The following is a 22,437-nucleotide window of genomic DNA, read 5'->3' as shown; positions in this document are numbered from 1 at the left end:
ACCCAGGCTATCAATGAGGGAGGGTCCCATGTACCGCTGACATCCTTAGCACTATTCACCAGCTGCGATTCCTGGTCTTACGTTTCCCTTTTTGGCAGCTCCGCGGGTCTGGTTTTGAAAAGGGCAAGGGCAATTCCCTCCTCATCGTCCTTTCAGGTCTCGCCACCTTTCTCCTCCGTTTGAACTGCCATCCTGGAATAGCTGCTTCCTCATGTGTTTGTCTTTACTCTCTGTGTGCTATTGTGCTCTGCCTTTTATCCCTATGGGGAAACGGAAGAGAAGTCAGGTGTGTGTAGTTATCTGCCGTTGCTTAACTCTGTTTGACCCTTGTGTTGGGACGTGTCAGGTATACGGCTAGGGTATTAGTCCGTTGTCTTTCATGGTAATTTGTCTGCAAGGAAGTATTTGTGTCAAGCAAGGGGTGGGGGTGAGTTTCTAGATATCCTATGGGGTAGGATAGGGAAAAGGTGTCATAAGGAAGGGGGTACCGCGTCTCACCCTTCGGTGTCCCACTTTCATTCCCCAGAGACCCTTCATCTAGGTGATCCTCCTGCACTGGTCCACCCCCAGGAACTGGATCCAATAGCGATAGCAATGTCGTGGCCACCTGGATGACAGATCTCCGGGGACTAACGAGTGAGACACCTTCAGTTTTCTCACAACACCCAGATACAGACCTGGCTATCAACCATGAACCCTGAGAGCTTCCCACCCGAGCTCACCTCCTACGCCAAGTCCCTTGGGTTCCACATTTGCATACATCTCTCCTTCAAGACACACATAGCTAAGAAAACTCAGACAGCTTGGTATCAACGCTCCCTCCTGTGGAAATTCAAGCACTTCCTCCCTCCGGACAGCTTTAGATCCACTGTTCAAGCACTGGTGTCTGTTCAGATAGATTGAGATCATCTGGGGACCACATACATGGACCACCATGGTCTCCATCAGTGTCATGCATGCTTACATGCGTATGTGTTGTTTGTGGGATGGCTGTGTCCACATCCATGGGGCCTTCAGGCAGGTCCAGGGACAGATGTCACTGGTGAATGAGCCACAACATACCATGGTTCACTTCCAGAGCCGCATGTTATGTCACTGGTGTCTGGATAGGATGACTGGTGGCTGGGCAGAGTGGGCATTTGGTGCTACCTGGATAAGGAGTTTTCTCCTTCCCTTTTCTTTTACCGGAATAGTGGCAGCTGATTATTGGAGGGGCCTCTTCTCAGTTGTTGTGGATGGTGCTGTGGTGGCTTAAAATCTACTGGAGGTTGGACTCTGTGTTGAAGGCTACGATGTATCATTTATTTGGGTGCTGGACAGTCCGTCTTCATGCCTGGAGGTGTTCTCTGTGGATGCACCTGGGGCAGATGAAGTATTTATTTTCCAAATACCTTCACTGGGGCATGCGACTATTTGCACAGCATTACCCTTTGTACTCTGGTACTACATGTGTGGGCAGTGTGGTGAGCAGAAGGGAGGACTCAGACAATTTTTCTTTTTTTACAAACAGGTTATACATTTATACAATTCAAGCACAGGTAATGTAAACAAATACAGATTCTAACTTGATACGGTTATGCAGTCATGTGGGATTTGTAGAGCGGGATTAGGAGAAGAGCATGTCATGTGTGATTCTTCCAAACACAGCGGTGGTGGTAGGGCATTCCATTGTAAGGAGGCTAGGTACGGGATTCTAGCGCGTCCTGCTCTAACCCTTTTGACCAAAGGCACCATAAGCATATTAGTATATGGAGTCCTGGTTGGTCTTATCAATGTGGCAGGGTGGATCGTTTGAGATAGGTAGGAGGTTGCTGTCTGGTGGATGCACTTATGGGTTAGTGCCAAGGTTTTCAATATTATCCGTTCTATGATTGGGAGCCAGTGGGCTTGTTTCCTTGATGCTGTGATATGTTCCCTTTTTGGGATACCCCTTGTTGCACCTAGTGCACTGCTCTGGATGACTTGCAGTTTTTCTAGGTTTTTTGAGGATGTTCCCAGGAAGAGGACATTGCAGTAGTCTAGATTCGAACCGGTTATGGCTCTTGCTATGTTGGTGCAGTTGTTCTTGGAGAGGAATGGTCTGGCTGCGCTCAGGAGCTTGGCATGGTATGCTGCCAAGCAGGCAATCGCATTAACTTGCCTAGTCATGGATACATTGGAGTCTAGGTAAACTCCCAGTGTTTTCATTGATTCTGATAACGGGATTCTAATGGAATCGATGGTGAAGTGGCTGAATTGACTTTCAAGATTCTTAAGAGTGTCTGTGGAACCTACAAGGAGAAGTTCAGTCTTGTCCGAGTTCAGACATAGACTGTTGGCTGCCATCCAGGTCTGAATGGTAGTCTAGATGTTTGGTAGTCTGGATGTTGTTGAGAGTTCTGGAGTCAGTGTCATAGTCGCCTGTAAGTGTGAGTAGGAGCTGAGTATTGTTTGCGTAGTTGGTGTAGAAGATACCTAGGGCATCAAGGATGAGAAAAAGGGGTCGTGTGAATATGTTGTTGACAGTGGGTGAGAGGCAGGATCTTTGTGGTACCCGCAGAGCATGATAGTTGGGTGATCAAGTGGACACATTTACCAAACTAGTTTTATTAACAAAAAGAAAGACCCTCAACTACACCTATTTCCATGATGGAGTTCCCTATCTAAGTAGGTAAAAGGTGCTGATCAGGAGGTCTTACGTAACACAACCATGTCCTCTGCCCAAACCTAAACTACCTAATGGGCCCTAGCTATGTAAAGAAAAGAAACTAAAAGTAGCACAGATGAATATTCTGATTTAGCTGGTTGTTGGGTGATGCTTGAACCTTCCCACTAAATATATTTTGAAATGTCCTTTTCAGCTTCCAAGGATTTTGGCCCCTTCTCACATTTCCACGACAAATCGCTTTGATTATTTGGTGTACTCAGACCTTTGTGTCTCGACTCTGTATCTCCTGAGGGTGAACTAACCCATTCGCATAGACCCCTCTCGGGTCTCCTCCTCTGCTCCGGTTGACTCACATCGACTTCTGGGGAATATCCTTCTTGCTCACCCTGTGGAGTATTTCTCTTGTGCTCTGCTTTCTAGGGGTCCCTTTGGTCATGAGGGATATTGCTTCCCCTTTTTTAGGTCTCAAGCGGGCATCTTCATGGGACCCGTCGGACCTCTGAGTTGTGGGATTCTGAACGTCCCACGGCTCACCATGGAGTCAACCACCCTCCTCCCTCTCTGACTCACACCTCCTGTACCTGCTTTTCTGTGGTCTTTTCTCCCGGGAGGTGTGGGTGCTCCATCAGTGGCGGTCTCCTCCATCTCGGGACATTGGTTCCTGGTTTCCACCAGCAGGTGCCTGTTCCACAGCATTTTCATCTTCCACCTTGTCGGCTGTGGGATGGCTCTTGGATAGGGACCAGGGAGCATTGCTCCTCCGGCACTCCTTGGTTTGGCAGTGCTGTGCGGGCTCTCCGCCCACCACGTACGCAGTGTAGTCTTGCTTCCAGGCAGCATTGGCTCTGTGCAGCAGTGGCGGCATCCGCTTTGTGCATCTTTCTTCCAGCTGATTGAATTCACATCAGCTCTTCTCTCTCTCTCCAGGTGAGCGTATGATTCTTTACATGTGATTTCTTAAGGTGAGAGAAAAATCTCATTGGTCCTGGGATTCCAACTTAAAGGAGGGGTACGCATCCACACCAACCAATGGCGAAGGCACCACTAAATAACATTTCCCTCTATTCCCATCTATCCTGAAAACAGTGGGGTGATCGGGTTTAAGGGAAATCTTACAATCTTAAGACATTAGGAATCCTTGTCTCCTAAGAGGGAGTCCCCCCCAGTGAGATCCGGCTTACCCAAACTCCTAGGGAGGCTCTTGCATAGTGGGCTCAACTCCCTAGCATCACAAAGGGTGGATTTACCTTTGGAGAACATTGAAATATTCTAAGTATTTGTCACATACCCCCACAGTTAAATGGGAGCCCCCCTCTTCATGCCTCAGTGGGAAATGACTGAAGAAGTCTATGTTTGCTTGTTTTTTCTTTTCGGTGTTCTACTGAAAAACAAAAGGGTTGTAGACCTACAGACCAACTCATTGGCATCGGAGCTCTTCCTGAGACTCATCCAAGTTAAGGGAGAATGATCGGTTACCAATTCTGAATTTAAGTTCAGTTAAATAATACTGTAAAATGGTAATGGCCCACTTGATAGCCAGAGTCTCTAGTTTGACTGGGGCATAGGCTTGTTCTCAGGGAAGCTGCATCTGGCTTGTGTATAGGACAGGGTATTCTATTCCTTCATGCACTTGAGAAAGCACTGCCCCCAAGCCTACCTTGGATGAACCTGTCTGTAGGATGAATTTCTGATTAATGCTGGGCATCATTAGACAAGGTTCATCACAAAGAACATGTTTCAGCACCCCATAACTCTTGATCTTGGCGAGACCAACTGAGTTTATTCCGGTGGGAATGTTTGAGTTTATCCACGTGGGCTGCTGCAAGGGAATTCATTCGAAAACAACCTCCAATACTATCCGATCAGCTCCAGGAGAGATCAAAGATCCTGCTTGGTTTTAGGGGGAGGTGTCATTTTCACTGCGTTCACTTTTTCAGTACGCAGTTGGATAAGACCGTTGCCCACAAAATTAGCTGAGACATTCTGAGGTTGTTTGGGCGATTTGGCATGTTTTAGGGTTGGATTGATGTCCTGCTTTCCGTAGGGCAATGGTGACTTCGTACAGATCGAATAAGTGTTCTTACAAGGTGTTACAATGGATGCATCAGGTTTGGCTATGAGAAATATAGGGGAGGACCAAGACCTATGTGATGTCTCTAGTACCCATAATTTGAGCATGCTCAAGACCTCCTCCGCAATGGTTTCCCTGCTGGTCTTGGGTGAACGATAAGGAATTAGATTTATTATCTGTCCTTAGGTTGTGCATACATAAGAGAAAATTGGTTACTTTTTGTGGTTGTTGTGAAAAGACCTCAGGGAATTCAATCAACAGGTCATAGAGATTCTGTTTCTGGGCAACACTCAGGTTCTCAGGAATGTGGCTGAGCTCATGTTCTCTCTCCGCCAATAACGTTGCCATTGTGAACATACTCTGTTCTGCAGGATTAACCTTGCATGTTTTCAGGAGGTTAACATAATATTGGTTATCTAACAGGTTGGGAGACTACACAGTTCGGGGATCCTTTCTTTTCCAAGATTGTATATGGCCCATACCATAGGAAAAACATTTTGTTTTCTGAGGGTGACAAGGGAACAAGGACAGACTCCTATGGAGAAAGACCGGGTGATGGCTTGTCAATCATGTGAACTCTTCTGGCGCTCTTGAGCCCTGAAAAGGGGTGGATTAACAATTTCCCTTTGCCTTCATACAGAACTTAGTTTAAGAGCGGTTTGGGATATCGGTAGAGCAGCTTCCTTTCTCTCCTCCCATGTTTCTCACAGCATACTGTGATAATTCACCAGGTGTCATCACTTCTCCCAGGGGAAGAGCCCTTTCCCGTGATGCTAGGGAAGTGAGGCCACTACCCAATAGTCCCTCTATGGGTGGTAAAATGCATGAGGACCTCATGAGGAGGGACTCCCCTCACGGGAAGAAGGACTAACAACTAGGGTATGGGCCCTCTAATACCATCACACACCAACATTCCCAAGACCTCCCTTCCATTACAAACCACTTCGCTGAGAATAAGACCATGTACTATTGTAATGTCTTAAATATAGAAACTACTCGGATGAGGAAGAGCATAGGAGGCATAATGATTACTCCTGAAGCAATTATTGAGAAGCGGTGGCCCCAAAGAGCCATGAAGAGGATTCCAGCAGATTGGAGGTACCGGTCTAGTGCTCTACGGGGGAATGCTCGCCCGTGAACATAAATATTGACAAGTGACTCAGAGAGAGAACACTCCTGGAAGCAGGCCAGCCCCGGAGAAGACCAGCACGGGAGTTGGAGCAGCCCAGTAGATTCGAGGGAGATGCAGAGAATACTGTCAAGAGGACGAGGTCGGTCTGTGGCCTGACATGTAAGGCAGACAGCAGGAATTCCTTACCCATTGGCGTGGAGATCATTTTCTATAGGACAAAAAGTATTGGTCCTATTACCCACCTCAGAAAACAAGCTGGTTTTTGTAAGTGGCAATGGCCCTAAATATTAGAACAAAAGGGAACCGGCAATTATAAAGTAGCCCAGCCAGACAGAAAATGGAAGGTCCATTGATATCATGTAAATCTCTTAAAGGAGTGGAAAGAGAACCCGTCAGCCACCCATGCCAAAGTCCTATCTTGTTTGGTTCCAGAAGATATAGACAACGTTGAACTAATTCCTCCCAAGTTATTTATTCAACAATAAGAAGATCTAAAAAATGTAATTACATCATTCCCTGATGTATTTTTAGACAAACCAAGAAGAATCAAATTCACTTACCACCATATTGGAACACACAAGGGAAAAGTGGTTCATTAAAAACTGTATAGACTCCTGGAGGCTCGTAAACAGATAGTGGTCGAGGAAGTAAACAAAATGCTGCAAGGAAATATTATTGAGCCTTCATCGAGCCCATGGTCCTCCCCTTTCGTGTTGGTCACTAAACCAAACATTCCTGGCGGTTTTACATAGACTTCTGTCAAGTTCATGCGATTTCCGACTTTGATGCCTATCCCATGCCACAAATTCATGACCTAATAGATAAACTCAGAGCAGCTACCTTTCAATCCACCCTTGATTTAACAAAAGGGTACTGGCAGGTCGCAGTATAGGGGCCAGATAAAGAAAAGACAGCGTTTTTGAAGCCTTTAGGACTGTTTCAATTCAAAGTCCTCTCTTTCGGTTTACACGGCGCACCAGCTACTATCCAACGCCTAATGGTTACAATCCTACGTCCCTATTCCGATTTCTGTGGAGCTTATATTGACAATATCGTAATTTATAGTAAAACCTGGGACGACCACCTTTTCCATCTTCATACTATTATGAGATTCCTCAGAGAGGCCGGCCTAATGGCTAGTCCATCTAAATGCAGATTGGCACAATCAGTTGTCAAATATCTCAGCTTCTTTGTAGGGAACAGGAACGTACAGCCCCAACATGAGAAAGTGAGAGCTGTCCTAGATATACCTACACCTAAGACTAAAAGGGATCTTAGAGCCTTGCTAGGGTTAACAGGATATTACCGTAGGTTTATCCCAAATTTTTCGGACAAAACAGCTAGGCTGACAGATAAACTCAAGGACACCAAACACCAGAAACTTCATTGGTCTGAAGAGGATACGATATGATATGTTATTTATAACGCACTTAATACCCAGAGGTTTCTAAGCGCGGACCCGGGGATCGAACCTGTGACGGTCCATGTCGCCTTGCTTCCAAGGCGAGGACGTTGCTGCTAAGCTATCTTCCCGGGACAATGATATATGTTATAACACTTTAAAGCGAACTCTGTGCCAGAACCCGATCCTGAAAGTAGAAGATTTCTCCAAAGATTTTATATTGCCGATGAACGCCTCCCTTACAGGATTAGGAGCAGTCCTATCTCAAGTTTGCAATGGATTAGAACCTCCCATCTTTTTTACAGGTCGCAAGCTCTTCCCAAGTGAAAGAAATTACTCAAAGCTGGAATTAGAGACCATGGTCATCAAGTGGGCCATTATCCTCTTTAGAAAATTTACATTAGTCACAGACCATTTTCCGCTAGTTTGGATTAGCCAACGCAAAGACTCAAACCCACGTGCCATGCAATGGTTTCTAGACCTGCAGCCCTACTGCTTTAAAGGGGAACACCGGAAAGGTAAAGACCAGGGGAATGTAGATTTCCTGTCCCGGTTCCCCTGTGCAGCAGATGCGGATACATCACATGGAGGAAGGGTATGTGAAAAACATTAAGGCGTCTCAACCGCTAATCCCCAGAGATCTGTCATCCAGGTGGCCAGTACAAGGCCATTGCTATTGGATTCAGTTCCTGGGGGTGGACCAGTGGGGGACGATCACCTGGATGAGGGGCCTCAGGGAGTGGAAGTGGGACACCAACGGGCACGATGCAGTACCCCATTCCCTGTAACACCTTTTCCCCTTCCTACCCTGTAGAAGCTCTATCCCCTCCTTTTTCAACACAAACACTTTCTTACACTGTGATATACAATGGACTAACAGTCGTTTACCCGAAACGTCCCAACACAAGGGTCCGGCAGAGTCAGGCAATTGACAATAACCACACACACCTGACGGCCCTTTACCTTCCCCACAGGGATAAAAAGGTGGAGCACAAGAGCACATGACGAACAAGGCCAACTGCACGAAGCAGCAGCTATTCTTGACCGGCAGTTCAAACAGAGAAGAAAGATGGCGAGACCCGAAAGGATTACAAGGAGGGAAGTGCCCTTGACCATTTTAACCAGACCTGCAAAGCCTCTGTGAAAGGAATCCTAAGACCGGGATTTACAGCTGACGTGTGGTGTAGCAGATGGCAATGGTGCACGGCCGCCTCCCGCATTGATAAAGCTGGTGGGGAGGCACGCTTGCTACTGTGGTACTGTCCTTGACTCCAGAAGCAAGACAAGCCAACAGGTTCAGCACAGCCGGTGAGTCGGAGAAAGCTGATAGCAAACCAAACTGCGATGAGCCCAAGATTGCAATCTGCAACACTATATGTATGTAAGGAACTTGTGAACAAAGAACTTGTGTATTTTTGAACTTTTAGGAAAGCCCAGAGAAGGGCCAGCTGCAGAATGGTCGGGTGCCACAGGAGTGCTCATTCGAAGGACTGTGGCTGGCGTGGAGAGGGCGGAGTGAGGTGTCAGAGTTTCAGAGTGGTCCTACAAGGGTCACGTCAAGTCTACACTGGTTTTGTATTGTGATTTGTCACACTATTGCTAAAAGTCCTTTTGGTATGTACTGGAAACTTGCACTTATTTGATATGATGTTATGAATATATATATATATATATATATATATATATTTTACTAAATCTTTATATATTATAGTTACATGCACAAATCTATGAATGTGAATCAGACAACGTCATAGTGCTGATTACTGTACATTTTTGTTGGAATATATGTATGTACAGCCTTGAGAAAGTCACATTGTCAAAAATGTGTTGACTGTTTTTATGCAAGATACTGGCAGGGATTAAAAATCACACATATCTCTACAAGATTCAGGAATATTAATTCAAAAACATTGTTTGGGACATTGTACCCGAGGACATTTTAAAACTGTATTGGCCAAGCGTGAAGTGCAAGTGGTTCCCATATACTGTGTTATATAATTGGAGTTGCATACTATGACGTTTCACCACGTGTCATCACTTTTCCCTAGGGGGTAACCCTTTCCCATGAGGCTAGGGAGGTGAGACTGCTACTCAATAGTCTACCTAGGGGTGGTAAAATGCAGATGACCTCATGGAGAGGGACTCCCCACCTAGGGACACGAATCACCACCTAGGGTACAAGCCCTTATACCACGTCACATCCCACCATTCCCTAGCCCACCTTTTTCATCCCAAACACTTTTCTTGAGAGCAGACCGATGTATTACTGTAGTTCCTTTAATACATCTCACATAGAAAGTACCAGAACGAAGAAGATCATGGGAGGCATGAAGATCATTGAGTATCCAAGTACTGGGTGGGGTGGCCCTGGGGAGGCAGTAAAATCATGCTGTCAAAAGAAAGTAAAAATGGACTTTTATGATCCACCCGGGAGGCACTGGATACAAATGATAAAAATCGACAAAGGAAAAGATAGGCTGTCAAGCCCAGCCAGCAGAGGCAGCAGCTGTGGAATCAAACCAGGGCGGGAGTTCCAAGCACTGTCACGGAACCAGAGAGAGAAGGATGCTGGCGAGGTGCTGTGGGAGTCCTCCGAGGGTGTTGCTTGAGCAAACCTGGGCAAGAGACCAGGAAGGAGACTGGAGCCTCGGAGCCGACCAGCGAGGTACCGTGCAGGCGAAGCAGCAGAGTTAAGAGGCCTGAAGAGTCGGATAGACGAACCCCAGGAAGCCCTCGTGATGAGCATAGATCTCAAACAAGGTAAAAGGAGGAACCAGAGACCCAGAGGGGGCCAGGGAGTGGAAGGGAGGCTGTCTGAAGCGGCTCTCCTTCAGCCCAGTAGTGGGATTCTGAATCCTGAGTGTTGCCACCAGAGAAGGGTCTGGGACCCAAATAAGAGTGAAACTAGTATCTGAGGAGAGCTTCCTCATTGCAGTGGCAGAGAAGACTACTGACCACAAGAAAAAGGTCATGTACCCAAGGGAGGAACCAGATACAAATTATAAAAAATTACAAAGGAAAAGATAGGCTGTTAAGCCTAGCCAGGAGAGGCAGCAGCTGTGGAATCGGACCATGGCGGGAGTTCCAAGCGCCGCCAGGGAGCCAGAGAGAGAAGGATGCTGGTGAGGTGCTGTGAGAGTCCTCCGAGGTTGTTGCTTGAGCAAACCTGGGTAAGAGACCAAGAAGGAGAGTGGGGCCTCCGAGCAGACCATAGAGGTATCACGCAGGTGAAGCAACAGGGTTAAGAGGACTGAAGATTCAGAGAGACGAACCCCAGGAAGCCCTGGTGACGTGCGTAGATCCCAAGCAAGGTCAAAGGAGGAACGGGAGACCCAGAGGGGGGCCAGGGAGTGGAAGGGAAGCTGGCTGAAGCGGCTTTCCTTTGGCCCAGTAGTGGGATTCCGGATACTGGGTCTGAGTGAAACAAGTATCTGAGGAGAGCTTCCTCATTCCAGTGGCAGAGAAGCTCACTGACCACAAGAAAAGGGTCATGTACCCAAATCAAAAATCAAAATGCAGTGGCAGGAAAGAACTCAATGAATATCAGAAAGAAACCTGGGACTTTGCCAATGCCTGGAGAGAGTGGCAAAGTTATTTTCTGAACTTTTGTGTCGGACATTTTCAAAATCTCAGAACCAAGAACCAGGGGAAGGGAGTCATTCCCCCTAGTATCAGTATAAATGACATTGGGAAAACACCAGGTGAAGGGAGTCATTCTCCTGGTAAATAAACCTGGTTTCTTTAGGAAATGCCAGGGGAACGGAGTCATTCCCTTTGACATTCGTTTCTGTGTGACCAGTTGAAATACCAGTACCAGTACCAAGAGAAGGGAGTCATTCTCTTGATAACAAGTGTGGAACTGTTTAAGGATTGGGTGAATCCAGATGCCAGGGGAAGGGAGTCATTCCTCCTCGCCCCATTTGATTTCAAGTGACTATTTTGGCACTGATACCGTATACCAGGAGAAGGGAACCTTCCCTATGTAAAGGAACTTTCTTTTAGGATTATAATATACTTTAGTTGCAGTGTCAGAGATGGAAGTAGGTTTTGACACAGGATGGTGGAGTTAATTTTGACGGACATTATGACCCCATTCTAGATCCTAGAACTAGGGATAGCCAGGTTTTGTTATTGACAAATAAATGTCTATAACCAAAAACAGTCTTTCACAATACACAGAGTTGTTAAGTTTCCTCAACCTATGCATGAGAAAACAACCCATGAGAAGACAACCCAGTCCCATTCTGTTCCTCTTCTGGAACCTGTAGCATTTTTGTTCACATTGAAAATTAGAGTAACTACAAGTCCTAGACTTCCAAGCAAAAAACAGGGCTGGTTGGAAGTAGGAAACCCAACAGTGCAGCATGAAGGTGTGCTGAAGTGTGATAATGTCACTGACTCCATGCTAGTCCTTTTGTCAAGGTGGCCTCCCCGTCACAATACATCATGGTTGTCCTCGATTCTGCTGGCCTTACATCACTGTAACCTGTAGTCCAGCACCAACCTCTGTGTCACCAGTTTCAATAATGCCACTGATGGTACACCATGGTGGTAGCCTTTGTCTCCCAACAATGAATGAATGGATCTGGCACTGAGCCTCCACCAACCATCAGGCACTACTGCCTATTTGTCGATATGATGGTCCGTACCCTCCTCTTCAGGTCATTTATTTGGTCACTGGTTGTACGGGGATGCACATCAACAGCTGCAACTTTATCAAGTACCTTACTCCATATCTGGGCACGTTTGGCAAGCCGGTAATATGCTGATCTCTTGGTAATTTTCTCAAGTGTCCATCGCCACCCTTCCTTCCAGTGGAGTCCCCAGAGTCCAGGGAGCAGGTCAACTTCCATGGCTGGCACACTCTGTCTGGGATTTCAATGGAATGTGTGGTAGGTCAGAAGAAGAAGAAGGACCATTCTTACAAGTTTCTTTATTGAAATGATAATGAAAAGGGCCTAACTATCCCAAACCAAACAGGGGTTGCCCCTCCTAACACAAAACTAACTAGGGTGTTTGTCGTCAGTGATGTTGTCCAAATTAGTAGTCCGTCCTCTGTACAAAAACAAACCTATACTGACCCTGCCACTAATCAAAGGATCAAAAGAAAAAGGGGGCCAGTAGAATGACTCCCTTCTCCTGGTCAGGCTTTGTTAGCCTAAATAGTCTATCTTTAGAGAGTTCCTTGTGATTCCTCAAATCAGTTCCTTTAGTTCTTCAAGAGAGCTCTTCTTTCTCCTCGTTTTCTTCTTTATACAAAGTTCCTTGATTTATCAAGTTAGGGTCTTGACCCCTATTTCTCTGGGATTCTTGCAGTGTCTTTCTTACTTTCTACCCTTGGTGTACATTTCAACCATTCCCTATAATGAATAGAGTGAGTTCCAAAGGACTCTTTACTGTCTTTACGACCTTTACTGTCACTGGGAGAAGTATACAGAGTCCATTTATACTCTGCTCTTTTTTTACTCCATCCGCAGGCACTAGGATGAGTATGAGGACTCCCTCTGGGCATTTCTGTTTCTTCAATGTCTTTACTGTTACTAGTACGAGTGTGCCGAGTCCCTTGGTATTCTTCAATTGCTTTAAGGTATTCATAACTACTGGGACGAGTATGAGGAGTCCTTTGGTATTCCTTACTTGCTTTAAGGTATTCATAACTACTGGGATGAGTATGAGGAATCCCTTGGTATTCTTCACTTGCTTTAAAGTATTCTTCAACTACTTGGATGCATATGAGGAGTCCCTTGGCATTCATCACATGCTTTAAGGTAGTCACAACTACTAGGATGAGTGTAGGAATCTGTAGATATTCTTCACTTGCTTTAAGGTATTCATCCTCCCCTGTTCCTCTCCCGGGTCTCACACTGTTTCCGTTACCTTTATTCTGTCAGGTTGAGGTCACTGGTTCTTCCTGTGGGGTCGGGCTCACTCTGTTACTACGAGCGCTTCCAGCATTTTCTTCTTCTTCTTCCAATGCGTGGCTTGGAAGAGTACTTTATTCTGTGGTATCAGCATTGTTTGAGGACAACCCAATCCACCTCATCTGGGTCACGCCACCGCCTTGTGTTGTCTTGTGTATACACGCGTCGGCTCTGTGCCGTCTCCGTGCCTCCTTCTCTTGGTTGCCAGCGTCCTCTCGACCAAGGACCCGATCAAGGACCTCCCATACTCCCCAGGCTACTCTCTTTCTCCATGTTCGAACTTCGAAGACTTCACTGTTAAGACGGATTTCTGAACTCTGACCTGGTGGCCAGAGGTTCAGAAGGCCAGCCTTGTTTTTTTGAAAAGCGTAACCTTCTGGACAAGCCAGTCCAATCAAGGTAGCATTGGCGGCGGTGAAGACTAGGTCTCAGGAGGGGTGAGGGTGATCGAAAGCCCACACTGAGCACACACAGTAAACAACAGTACACATTACTCTCAGTCAGGTGTATATATCAAAAATACATATACATTTATTAAAGGCCTTTTAAATCAAACACAAAGCAAATATAGGCAGTAAGAACTTTAACACAACACTACTATCAAACATATGGGAATAGTTTCTTACCTGTAACTCCATTTCTCCAGCATTGGTATCTTTCATGGATTCACATGCTTTGAATATTCCCCGTCGTCAGGCTGGGAATCCCCGGTACATTATATAGACCCTTTCCCGTAGGAAAACTTTTTCGACGCTTATGCGTCCTATCCACCTCGTTTTGTATCATGCGTGCCCGTGCCGTCAGGACGTCATGATATAAATACAGGCCCCGCCCCCGCGCTCCCTCAGATTTCGGCCCCCAAAGTAGTGGGGGAACCGGTTTGCATGATCAGGGGAGGCAGGTGGGCGCATGTGAATCCATGAAAGATACCAATGCTGGAGAAATGGAGTTACAGGTAAGAAACTATTCCCTTCTCCAGCATTGGATCTTTCATGGATTCACATGCTTTGAATAGATTACATAGCAGTACTACCCCCAAGAGGAGGTGTGCATGCAAACCCCTATACATTCTTCGCAAAAGGCCGTTCCCTAAGATTATGTATACATCAGTAATAGTTTACATAGGGAAAAACGGACCACATACAGTCATAAATTCCACAGGATGCCACCCCGCAGCCGGGGCTTACCTTACTGGAATAGGTGTCGAAGCACCGCCTGTCCCATCCGGGTGTCTTCGGCATGTTGCTGCGACAGGCAGTAATGGCGGGTAAAGGTGTGTGTAGTCGCCCAGGTAGCCGCCATGCAGATGTCCCCTAGAGGGACTCCGGCCCACAGTGCCGTCGACGATGCCGCTGCTCTAGTTGAATGAGCTCTTGGCCGTCGTAGAAGAGGCTTCCCTGCCTTGGAATGGCAGTACGAGATGGTAGATGACACCCATCTTGAAAGTCCTTGCTTTGAAATGGCTTTTCCTCTAGCACCCAACCCATAGGCCACAAACAGCTGTCTCGTTTCTCTGAACGGTTGCGTACGATGAAGATAAAACTTGAGAGCCCTTTTTACATCCAATGTGTGTAGCATGCGCTCCGCTCCCGAGCATGGCTCCGGAAAAAACGTAGGCAACACGATAGAAGAGTGTTTATGAAACACCGAAGGAGCTTTTGGTATGAACTGTGGGTTAGTGGCTAGGACTACCTTGGTCTTGAAAAATCGTAAGTATGGTGGGTCCACCATTAGAGCCTGAACTTCTGAGATACGTCGGGCTGAAGTGATGGCCACCAGGAAGGCCAATTTCCACGACAGAAACTTCAGAGACGATGATGACATTGGCTCAAACGGAGGTTTCATAAGAGACGTTAAGATCAGATTGAGGCTCCACTCCGGTGGAAATTTCTTCTCTGGAGGGAAACTCCGAAAGAGGCCTTTAAGGAAGTGCTTAATCAGGCGGTCGCTGAACAATGGTGCCGAGTGCCGTCGACGAGTAAACCTGGAAATGGCTGCTAGGTGTACTTTTATTGACGACACCGACAGGCCCATTTGAGCTAATAACAGCAAGTATGGAAGGAGCTGTTCCGGCCTAATCGATTGCGGGGCCAAACCTGGTTGATCCTCACACCATTGACAGAACCTTTTCCATTTGTACGCGTATGAGGCGTTTGTGGAAGGTGCTCTTGCCGCTTGCAGGATACGTCGACAGTCCTCCGGAATCGTTAGCCGACCAAATTCGGCGAAGTCAGGAGCCAGGCCGTCAACTTGAGGCTGTCCGGGTCGTGATGCCAAACGACACCCTCCTGTCGAGACAGAAGGTCGGGGGTCTTCTGGAATCTCATCGGTTCCGCCGCCGCTAAGTGTAGTAGGTCTGAAAACCACACTTGTCTGGCCCAGTATGGGGCCACCAGAATTACCCGACATGGGTACCTGAGGATCCATTGCAACGTCCTCCTGACAAGGGGAAAAGGAGGAAATGCGTACAGGAATTTGTTCGTCCATGGGAATGAGAACGCATCCCCCAGTGAGCCCTGCTGAGGCCATCTGCTTGCGTACTGATGGCATTTCTTGTTGTTCTTCGTTGCAAACAGGTCTATGGAAGGGTGTCCCCATTCCTTGAATACTTGTTGAAGTTGTTGGTCGTTCAGCACCCATTCGTGAACTTCGTTCATTTCTCTGCTGAGGGCATCGGCTTCCACGTTTTTCACTCCTGGTAGGTGAAATGCTAAGATTTGTATGTTGTGTTGAAGGGCCCAATGCCAGATTTTCTGTGCCTCTGTCGATAGGGACCTGGAACGTGTCCCTCCTTGTTTCCTCAAGTAGAACATCGTAGTGGTGTTGTCCGTCATGACACGCACCACCGAGTCCCTCAGTTGCGGAAGAAAAGACTTCAGAGCCCATCGCACTGCTCTCAGTTCTAGCAGGTTGATATGCAGGGAGGACTCCTGCAAAGACCACTGGCCTTGTACCTGTAACATATCCAGATGAGCTCCCCATCCGCTCAGCGATGCATCCGTCACCACCGTCTTTTGGAACTCTGGTTCCAGTAGAGGCATCCCTCTCGTTAGGTGAGTAGACACTTTCCACCAGCCGAGTGCTTGAACTAGTTGTTCGTCGACGACCAGTCTGTCGGACCAGCGACCTCTGCTCTGTGCCCAACGGTCCGCTAGAAATTCCTGGCAAGGCCTCATAAACAGACGGCAGTTGTTTATTAACGGAATGCAGGACGACATGGTCCCTAGCAGGGACATGTACTTGCGCACAGAGACTCTGGTACCGCCGCTCCATTCCGACGCCTTGTTTTGAAGTTTCTGAATTCTTTCGCTGGATGGTTTCACCAGGCTTGTGTGCGTATGAAACTCCGCTCCTAGAAAGACCAAGGTCCTCGAAGGCTCTACTGAGGACTTGTTGAAGTTTATTGCGAAGCCCAGTTCCTGTAAGATGGACATTGTGGCTCGTAGACTGTCTCGTGTTTGTTCCTTGGATGACCCTCTGATTAGCCAGTCGTCTAGATATGGATAGACATGATGACCATCCTTCCTTAAATGGGCCGCTATAGGGGCCAAGCACTTGGTGAACGTCCTGGGGGAGGACTTGAGCCCGAACGGGAGGACCTTGAACTGAAAATGCTTTCTCCCGACGACGAATCTTAAATATCTCCTGTGTCGTGGGCGTATTGGGATGTGAAAATAAGCATCCTGAAGGTCTAGTGAAGAGAGATAGTCCATGGGTTGCACCGATCTGATAACCTCTTGGAGTTTTAGCATTTTGAATTTTTGGCTCTTTAGCCACTTGTTGAGTACCCTCAGGTCGAGAATGGGCCTCCATTTGCCGTTTGGCTTTTTGACAACAAAGAACCTGGAATAAACTCCTTGGCCTTCCTGTGCCACAGGAACTCTCTCTACCGCCCCTTTTCGCAACATAAGCTCCGCCTCTTGTCGTAGGATTTGGAGGTGGGGCTGTGTCGAGAATAAAGGAGGAAGACGCGGAGGCTTGTCTTTGAATTGCAGCGCATGACCCATGCGAATCGTGTCTAGGACCCATCGATCTTTGGTGATGCATTTCCATCGGTCGAAGTGATGAGAGACTCGACCCCCCAGGACGTTCCGAAGGCCGTCATTGGTTGCTGGTTTGCTTGTTCTTCGTTGACGACGGACCTGAGCCTCGCCGCCTGGAGGCTTGATAGTCCCTGCTTCCACGTGCCGACTGGGACGCTCGTCTGAACCCTTGTGAAGAGTACGAGGGCCTGTTAAATCCACGGTCCCTCGAGGCTCCAAAGCGGGAGTTTCCAGAAGCACCTCTGAAAGGGCGAAAAGAGCGAAAATTTCTACCCGTTTGAAGGGCGCCGAGGGACCTAGCAGTATCCGTGTCTTCTTTCATCCCTTTCAGCGCTTCATCAACCTTTTCGCCAAACAGGTGCTCCCCTTCGCATGGCATGTCCAGGACTTTGTACTGTACTTCAGGACGGAAAGTAGTACATTTGAGCCACGCTTGTCGACGAAGCACTACTCCATGGTTGATTTGTTTGAAACCAGACTCTGCTAGGTCCACTGCGATATTAATAGCGTGGTTCGAGGCCTCCTCGCCGTCCCGCACCAGTAACATAGCTGCTTTTCGGTGTTCGTCTGGCAGGTGTTCTAGGATAGGGGCTAATTTGTGCCACATTTCCCTATCATATCGTGACACGATCGCTAAGGAATTGGCTGCTCTTACTGTCGTCGCTCCGACCGAGAGCACCTTCTTTCCAAATGCGTCCTGCCTCCTAGCCTCGCTTTCCGGTGGCGTTGAACATTTTTGCTGGACCCTGGCCTTCCTAGCTGCTGCCGCCGACACCACCGAGTCAGACAAAGGCTGTGATGTTAGACATTTTGGAGTGGACTCCGGAGCTTTAAACTTTTTCTCGATCCGTCCCTTTATGGCTGGTTCCGAGAACGGATGGCGCATCGTTTTGAGACCTTCTTGCCACACGTGGTCAAGGATTGGGATGGCAAATACCGATTTTCTCCTTTGACCCATATGGTCAAAAAGGAAACAGTCTTTCCTCTGCTCCTCAGGAATCAAGCCGAATTCGGAACACGCTTTCCCCATCATTGCATGGAAGGCTCCCACATCATCAGGGGGAGATGGCTGTGTCTGGCTCCTCGTAGACTCCAATTCTACATCCGAATTCCATGTCGGGTCCCTCGACGATGACAGGGAGATGTCTGACCCAGAGTCATCATGTATAGAGTCGGACTCCGACAACTCACCCTCCTCCTGAGCTCGAGGACGATCTTTTACCGCCTGGGGAGCCGATGGGTGATTCGTCGACGAGCGAGCCGTACAAGTTTGCTCGTCGACGGAAGGTACAGACAGAAGTGACGATGACGTCCCAGGTTGAGGGAACTGGGTATCCAGCCGCTGTAGTAGCTTCTGAAGAGTATTAAGCACATCCAGAGACAAAACTGTCTGGGGGTTCAGCAACGTGGATGATATAGGTACCATACCCCCGCTCGCACTCGTCGCCGTCGTCGTCGACGTGGAAGGCTGTAAGCCTAAATCCAATGGCTGCAGAACCATGTCACCTTCCCCTTCCGCCGAGCAGGCCGTGTCTGGCTGCAGTAAGACCTCAGGGGGGATCGGGTCATAGACCTCAGGCAGCCAAGCCATAGACTGAGTTTCCGTCGACGAAGGAATCCCAACCGCTGCTGCTTGAACGGTAATAGGCATCGTCAATGACACCGAGGTCGACGAGGAAGTCGTCGTCGTCGAGCCTTTAGACTTCGTTGTCGATTTTGATGCCGACTTCCCGGCTGAAGCTTCTCGACTCACGGAAGACCTGGGACGGTCCCCTGAGGAGGATTTAGACAGCGCCAGCCTCTCCGTCTTAGATGATGAGGAGGAGGAGGGCTTTTTATGAGATGAGGAGGATCCAGCATGTTTCCCCTTATGCTTGTCCTCAGGGCGAATTTCTGCTGGCCGCACCTTCTTCGATGGAGGCTCCGACTTGCTCCTGGAGGCCGTGGAGCCAACTTCCGAAGCCGGGTAGGCACCCGCTCCGTCATTAAGCCAGTCGACCAGCCTTCTTTTACGGTCCTTAAGGGTTTTTTGGGAGAAACCCTGGCATATCTCACATGTATCCGCCGTGTGGTGCGGGTGGAGACAGTAGATACAGTCCATGTGGCCGTCTCCTTCATAAACCTTTTTGAGGCCACAGGTTGCACATGGGCGAAATAACGCCTTTCCAGACATAATTCTCCAGATTTGAACTTCGCTTACGCGAAACAGACAAAAAAAAAAAAACAATCTAGTTATCACTAGTAGTAACACGAAGATCCCACTGCTTTGAAAGACGGTTGAAATCTGAGGGAGCGCGGGGGCGGGGCCTGTATTTATATCATGACGTCCTGACGGCACGGGCACGCATGATACAAAACGAGGTGGATAGGACGCATAAGCGTCGAAAAAGTTTTCCTACGGGAAAGGGTCTATATAATGTACCGGGGATTCCCAGCCTGACGACGGGGAATATTCAAAGCATGTGAATCCATGAAAGATCCAATGCTGGAGAAATACAGATACCAATGGCCTAAAGGAATAGTGCACAGTAAGGGTCCACAACCTGTGAAGAGAGGGAGCAAACAGTGCGAATATACTTTAGACTGTCCTTCACTTATCAAACCATAACTGAGAGGCAGTCCAATCCCTACAATGAAAGGATCCTTATGCTCAAAAGTACCTTGGGATGCAGGTGCACGTGATCGTGAGGTGGGGAAAAACTGGGTCTCTTGCTTGGGCTGTGGCAGCTCTGGAAGGTGGGTGAGGCAGTGAAGAATAAGTTCCCACTATTCCAGGAGGGTCTCCCCAAGAGGGCAGAACAGGATCCAAGAGTTGGGAATAGCTCAGTATCACAGGCTACCTCGATAAAGAGTGGCCCTCAGGGGACCCTTGTGTATTAAAATGGATGGATGCCCCAGGGGCCACCGGTAAGAGTTGCAAGTACTCACCGACACAAGGCACACTCCAGACCAAACTTCAGCAGTCAAGTCCACTTCGGTTGCGGGTTCAAAGGCTGCAATTGTGCTGTTCTGCGGCTTGCAGCGGCTGCGTTCCAGGGATGATTCTGTGGCAGGACAGTGGCGATTTCTCTGCTCCTGAAGAAGGGATCAGCTTGAATCTACTGCAGCTCGATTCAGGGCAGAGGGGGGTACAGCAGCAGCACTCCCTCGAGTTCATCACCATGGCTGGGCGACACAATGACCGTGTGCACTCAGGTTCAGGCATACTCTCCTAATTACAGACCTACGGCGTCTAAGTATACGAAACCCGGCTGGAGAGTGCCTTATACTCAGTGCTTACTATCACCAAAATCTCAAGTGTGAACTCAAGACAGCAGCAGTTCCAGAGCAAAGGTCATGTGCAAGCTGATCAGTTCACTGGTTGGCCCAGGAACACTTCCGAAGAGGCTTACATGCGGGTTAAGTTGGAGGTGCTGAGAATAGTTAGTCCCACTATTCTAATGGGTCGAAACGCCTTTGCAGACCTTCTAAGTTCGATCAGAAGCAGGGGCGTCCAGCGGGACAACAGCGGGCTCAGGGTGCCAAACCTTCCATAGGTCACCAGTGGTTCTTCAACTCAGCTTCTTGGTTTCAGGATACTTGGATCCTATCTTTTGGTTGTTGCTAAAAATATTCCCAAGAAAATGTGTGCATATGTTTGGACAGTAATATTGGTCACAAATGGACCACTAATTTTCAGGTGTACTTCCCATGGAATGTCTGTGATCTTTTAGCATATGAGACCAGTAATACTGGGAAGAACATGCTAGGCTTTACAGATCAATTTACTAGGGTTTTGAGAGTTACTACCCCCCGGCCCTCCAAGAATTCTTTTGATGTGTAATGGGAAATAGTGTATGTTAAAACACATGGGGCCAGTTAAATTGGTGGAAAAGTGGTTAGGAATACAAATAAAAGTGTTCTGAAGAATTTGTGGGCCTCTTTCCTTCGTAAAAAAAGATTTTCCAGGAAATGTAGTGTAATCATTGGTCTGAGCCTCGGAAGACCACTTCATAGAGGGGTGTAGTGATGTCAACTAAGTATTTGATATTATTTGGATTGTTAACTAAAACCTATTAATTGTAACTTAATTGGATTTGAATGTAAGCAAAATATTTAATTATGAAATATGTGGCATGCATTTGTCTTGTCTGCCAATTACCCACGTGCCAGTTGTACAGAGTATCAAATGTGATCATTTTTACACAAGGTCACCATGTAACACTAAATGACTGCAACAATAAAAGTAACTTTTCTGATAAATATAGTCCATGCTGGCGTCAAGTACAAACCTCACATGTACAAAAGAACAGCATATGAAAATGACTTACTAAAAGAAATTTGGATAGGCATGCAACGTATTTGTCCATTGTGCACTTTCTAGCTCTACAAAGGAAAAGATGCCAATTTTCCGCAGGACACAAACATGGCCCATGGCTTAAATATTTTGCTCATTAAAGCATTTGCCAGCTGGGAAAATTATCTGAACATGACAATGTATTCTAACAATGACACTTCAACGAGTAAGGATATTTTCATGGTAGCAACAATCTCAAATCTCACATCTACAAAAATAAGCCAAGTGGAACCACAACAGACTCACTGGCTAACATTCCCGCAAAGCTCAGAATGCTCAGTCCTGGCTATACTGCTATTGTGGTCTCATCCCTTCAGCACCTCCTTCCTGGGCTTCACACCATGGCCCAGGGCAACTGGCAAGCAACATTTTAGGGTGCCTCAAGCAACGTGCTGCTCCTGTGGTTGGGGATCACTGCTCTAAATAGTGCTATTCTGTACCTGAAAGATAAGAGCTCAGGACATAGGGCCTCATCAAGAGTTTGGCGGTAGCCCTTAAATGCAGCGGTAACCCTATTAATGCCGAACGTAAGGTCTGGCCCGATCACGAGTTGGGTGCCTAATGGGCTGTATTACCTCCAGCTTTTTGCAGGAGGTGAAAATCCAATTTAGCGCCTCATTTGTGGTGCTATTACTGCCAGTGCTATTACTGCTAGCAGTAATAGCGCCCCAAGCCCTATTGGGTCCAATGGACCCAATGTGGATTTACCATTACCGCCGAACCTGTGATCCAGTGCCAATAGCGCCAGACCGGGTGGCAGTTAACCAATTAGCATTTGGCAGTATCCTGGCGGTATGATGAGGCCCATATTCAGGGCGTCAGGGCTATTCTATACCAGAAACAATGGAGCACTGGACAGGGTCAGGGCATCAGGGCTATTATCAA

General features: G+C 47.5%; 1 protein-coding gene across 2 annotated transcripts in view; it reads right to left on the bottom strand.

Moving 5' to 3' along the window:
- The window catches only part of LOC138580191 (alpha-2-macroglobulin-like), a 574,708-nt gene that overhangs the window by 70,264 nt on the left and 482,007 nt on the right, over nucleotides 1-22,437 (bottom strand). The gene's annotated exons all lie outside the window — the stretch shown is intronic.

This window comes from Ambystoma mexicanum, chromosome 3p, assembly GCF_040938575.1.
Source record: "Ambystoma mexicanum isolate Mex_15411 chromosome 3p, UKY_AmexF1_1, whole genome shotgun sequence".
Lineage (NCBI taxonomy): Eukaryota > Metazoa > Chordata > Amphibia > Caudata > Ambystomatidae > Ambystoma > Ambystoma mexicanum.
Note: the sequence above shows the minus strand (reverse complement) of the source record. Positions and strands in the feature narration are given on the sequence as shown.